This window comes from Sciurus carolinensis, chromosome X, assembly GCF_902686445.1.
Source record: "Sciurus carolinensis chromosome X, mSciCar1.2, whole genome shotgun sequence".
Classification (NCBI taxonomy): Eukaryota; Metazoa; Chordata; class Mammalia; order Rodentia; family Sciuridae; genus Sciurus; species Sciurus carolinensis.
This window is the reverse complement of record NC_062232.1, coordinates 112,876,483-112,881,647: the sequence shown is the minus strand read 5'-3', so window position 1 is coordinate 112,881,647 and position 5,165 is coordinate 112,876,483. Positions and strand designations below refer to the sequence as shown.

Here is a 5,165-nt window from a genome sequence, read left to right as displayed (position 1 = left end):
GAAGTCTTAGCTCATTTAGTATTGACTGTATGCCCAAAGTTTCATCTAAATATTATCTAAATCAAGTATGGATGGGACTCAAGTTATGATTCATCCTGAGGTAAATTTTTTCTCTGGCCATGAACCTGTGAAACCAGATAGGATATGTGCTTCCAAGATACAGTGGTGGGACAGGCTTAGGATATATATTCCCATTCCAAAAGTGAGAAATTAGAAGGGAAAAAGGGGTTACAGATCACAAAGTCCAAAGCCTACCAAGAAAAATTTTATTAGATCTTAAAGCTCAATAATAATTCTATTTTGGTTTGATGATCTTCCCTCTGGGTCTGTTGGGGTGGGAGTGTCACTCCTATGACTTTGGGTGGTGGACCTGCCTCCATGGTTCTGGAAAGCGGCCTTCCCTCCAGACTCTGGGTGGTGATTGACAGAGACTGGGAAGAGAGTAAAGTAGGGGTTTATGGTCAAAAGTCATAATAAAATGTCAGTTTTGTAAGATGAATAAGTTCCAGAGACCTGCTATACAACATTTGCCCACACTTAATAATACCATAATGTGCAATTAAAATTTTATTAAGAAAATAGATCTCAAGGTAAGTGTTCCTACAGTATTTTTTAAAAAATAGTATTTGAATAAGCAAATAAATCAACTTAGATTGTTGAATGCAAAGGAATTCTTACATTATTTATTTTTATCAGATAAAATAGTTGAAGTAAAAAACAATTTTAAGTCAATTTCTCAGGTATATTGGTAATCATTGAATTTGAATAAAAAAATCTCTAATATGAAGATTGCAGGTAAAATCTCTGAGCTATTTGAAACAGATAAATATTCACATAAATGAAGGAAATTGGGTTATATGTTATACAACTACTTATTTTCATTCAAATCTATAAATTTTTATAGCACATGATTTTATTTAGTAAGGATTCTTGCTAGTAGCATTCCAGTTAACAGTACTGCATATATACAAATATGTTTGTACAAATATATTATTATTATTTTTTGGTACCAGGGATTGATCCCAGGGGTACTTAACCACTGAGTCACATTCCTAGCCATTTTTTGTATTTTATTTAGAGACAGGGACTCACTGAGTTGCTTAGGGCATGGCTAAGTTGCTGAGGCTGGCTTTGAACTTACGATCCTCCTGCCTCAGCCTACCAAAATGCTGGGAATACAGGCATGTGCCACCGCACCAGGTATTATTTTTTAGTTAACATGTTTACACAAATATATTATGTTTTAATTAACATATTTTTATTTTTTATTTTTTAAAAAATTTTGATTCATTGTACACAGATGAAGTACACCTATTGTTTCTCTGGTTGTACACGAAGTAGTCACACCGTTTACATAATCATACATGTACACAGGATAATGATGTTTGTCTCATTCTATTATCTTTCCTTCCCTCCCACCCCTCTAATTAACATATTTTTAAAATAAAAAAGTCGATGAAATTTGCAGTAGTGAAAAAGTAAAAGTACATTGTTCCTTAGGAAGCCAGATATTAAACTTACTAGACAAAGACTTTGAATCAGCTACTTAAAATATGTTCAAAGAACAAAAGTATGTCTAAAGAACAAAATAAAAGTATAATAGATGTTTCACTGACCGAAGGCATTAATAAAGAGATAGAAATTATAAGAAGAACCAAATAGAAATTCTGGAGATGAAAAGGGCAATAACTGAAATGAAAAGAAAAATTACTAGAAGTGCTCAACAACATATTTCAGCAATGAACTTGGATTTAAGTCAATTGAGGTTATCTAGTTTAGGAAATAGAAATAAAAAACAATAAAGAAAAATAACCTCCCTGGGACTGGTGGTGCACACCTGTGATCCCAGTGAGGCTCAGGCAGGAAGTTCACAAGTTTGAGGCCAGCCTGGGCAATTTAGCAAGATTCTGCCTCAAAATAAAAAAAATAAAAAGGGCTGGGAATATAACTCAGTGGTAGAGCACTTGTCTATTGTTGGGGGCTATGCCATGCGAACTCACCAAGATGGCGCCTGGTAGCCAGCCAGAAGCTATTTTGATCACATCGGAGGTACGCGAGCACAGGTGTTCCCGAGAGCTCCTGCTCCCGCCTGCTCGTGATTGGACAGCTGGCTCCTCGCCTGATCTCAACTGGCGTGGCTCCACCCTCCACCTCTTGGAGGGAATATAAGTGGACAGTAGGTAAGAGTAAGGAGCAGCAGCAGGCAGAGGAAAGTGGCAAGAAGTAAGGCGCGACAGTAAGAGCAGCAGCTAGCAGAAAGAAGGAGAGGAGCCATTAGCAGAAAGGAAGAAGAAGAAGCGGCAAGCAGATAGAAATAGCGAGTAGGGGCAGCGGCCAGAAGACAGATCGCAGAGCGGAGAACTGAGAACACATCTTTAGGTTGCAGATCACAGATCGCAGTATGCGGGACACATCACTAAAGCACCTTAGGTAGATGGACCCTTAGTTCACAGGATGCAGGACGCACCTTTAAGAAGAAGCAGCAAAACTAAGAAGATAAGATTTCTGAAAGTGTAGTCTCTCTCTCTTATGCAAAGCCTCTCTCTCTCTCTCTTAAAGCAAGCAAACCTCAGTTCCTCTATCCTCTATACCCGCACAAAGTGTTGCTGCAGGCGGTGACAAATACCTGTGGATTTGGCACCGCAGAGAGCCAGTGACAGTCTAGCATGCACAAGGCCCTGGATTCAATGCCCAGTACTGTAAAAGATAAAATAAATTAAAATAAAAACAGCCTCAGAGAAATGTGATATACCATTAAGTTACCAATGGGTAAAATGGAAGACCCAGAAGGACAGGAAAAAAGGAGGCAGAAGGAATACTTCAAGAAATAATGACCAAAAGCTTCCACAATTTGATGAAAAACATTCATTTGCACAACTGAGAAGCTTGATCAACTCCAAGTAGGAAAAACTTAATGAGATTCACGCCTAGGTAAATCGGTGTCTAACTATTGAAAGACTAAGATCTGATCTTGAGAACAGCAGAGAAATGTGACTTAAAACATACAAGGGATCCTCAGTTACATTAACAACTGACCTATCATTACAAACCATGGAGGTCATATTACCTGTTTGAAAGCATAGTCAAAGTACTAAAAGAAAAAAATCTGTCAATCAAGAAGTCTAGAGTCCGACTTCCAGCAGCCAGGAGAGGACATGTGCAGCCTCCCGGCTCTGGCTTCCATCCCCCTCAGCTCCTTCCCGGGGAAGTGGAGGGCGGGTCCACCCTGCGCGTGATCCTTCCGGTCTCTGTCCCTCTGTCCCTCTGACCCTGCCTGGCCTCTGTCCCTCCCTCCGGGTGGAGCTTCATTTTCACAGGCAGACTTAAGCTGAGGCCTTTTGGGTCCCTAGCGGGGTGCAGAACCGAGCCCAGGCCACACTGGGCTCTCGCTGTGTTCTCGCTGTGTACTCGGGCTAAGGGGGTGATGGCAGCTCTCTTTGTCCTTCTGCACACTGGGCAGAAGATGCCCCTGATTGGTCTAGGCACCTGGAAGAGTGATCCTGGCCAGGTAAAAGCAGCCGTTAAATATGCCCTTATTGTAGGCTACCACCACATTGACTGTGCTGCTGTCTATGGCAAGAGACTGAGGTTGGGGAGGCCCTGAAGGAGGACGTGGGACCAGGCAAGGCAGTGCCCTGGGAGGAGCTGTTTGTGACATCCAAGATGGGGAACACCAGGCACCACCCTGATGATGTGGAGCCTGCCCTCTGGAAGACACTGGCTGACATTCAACTGGAGTTTCTGGACCTGACCTGTACCTGTCTTATGCCTTTGAACAGGGTGACAACCTTTCTCCCAAGAATGCTGATGGGACTGTCCGCTATGATTCCATCCACTATAAGGAGACCTGGAAGGCTATGGAAGCTCTGGTGGCAAAGGGGCTGATACGAGCTCTGGGTCTATCCAACTTCAACATTCGGCAGATTGATGATATACTCAGTGTGGCCTCTGTGCACCCGGCTGTCTTGCAGGTGGAATGCCATCCATACTTGGCTCAGAGTGAGCTGATTGCCCACTGCCTTTCACATGGCCTAGAGGTGACTGCTTATAGTCCTTTGGGCTCCTCTGATTGTGCTTGGTGCCATCCTGATGAGTCTGTTCTGCTTGAGGAACCAGTGGTCCTGGCACTGGCTAAGAAGTATGGCCGATCTCCAGCTCAGATCTTACTCAGGTGGCAGGTTCAGCAGAAAGTGATCTGCATCCCCAAAAGTATCACCCCTTCTCGTATTCTTCAGAATATCCAGGTGTTTGACTTCACCTTTAGCCCAGAAGAGATGACACAGCTAGGTACCCTGAACAAAAATTGACGATATATTGTGCCCATGATTATGGTGGATGGGAGGAGGGTCCCGAGAGATGCAGGCCACTCTTTGTATCCCTTTAATGACCCATACTGAGACCACGGTTCCTGGCTTCCCTTCCAGCTCTCCAGCTATGAGGTTCTGCCTGCCACCCCCCAAAATAAGGGAGTCAATAAAACCATTGGACCATGAAAAAAAAAGAAGTCTAAATACAGCACATCTATCCTTCACAAAAGAAGATATGGAGACGTTCCAACATGAACAAAAAGAAAGAATTCACTAGCGAATGTGCTTTCTAAGATATCTTTTATAAAGTGAGTCCTTCATGCTGAAATGAAATGGACACTGGACAATAACTTGAATCCACATGAAGAAATAAAGAGAACCAGTAAAGGTAGCTACATAGATAAAGAGAAAAGATAGTGAAAATGTTTTCTTTTGTTTGTAACTTGTTTTTTCTCCAACCTGATTTTAACAAGAGCTGAGTAAAAGTAATAATTACAAGTCTGTGTTCATGGGCATGTAATGTACAACATGTAAAGCATAAAGGAAAGGAGAAGTAATAGAGTTTTATGAGTCATATTTTTATACCCCCTTGAAATTAATTTGATATTAATCCAAACTGAAATTGTTAGAAGTTAAGATATTAGTTATAATCTAAGGGCAACCACTAAGACAACAGTTTTATGTTATTATGCCAAGCAAACAATGTTACTCTTTACCTTATTTTTCACCTATAGCATGGTCCCTTACTCAGTTCCTTGTGATTCTCCTTCATTGCTACTAAATTAGTCTTTACAGAGCTGGGGATAGGGATTAAGGGTGACATTGTTTATCCCGCTTTATGCATAGCTAATGTAGAAG

At 41.5% G+C, this 5,165-nt stretch overlaps 1 pseudogene; it reads left to right on the top strand.

Annotated features, from left to right (window-relative positions):
- The first annotated feature begins 3,424 nt into the window (after window positions 1-3,424).
- LOC124972473 (aldo-keto reductase family 1 member A1-like) lies at window positions 3,425-4,455 on the top strand (annotated as a pseudogene).
- Window positions 4,456-5,165: the final 710 nt, after the last annotated feature.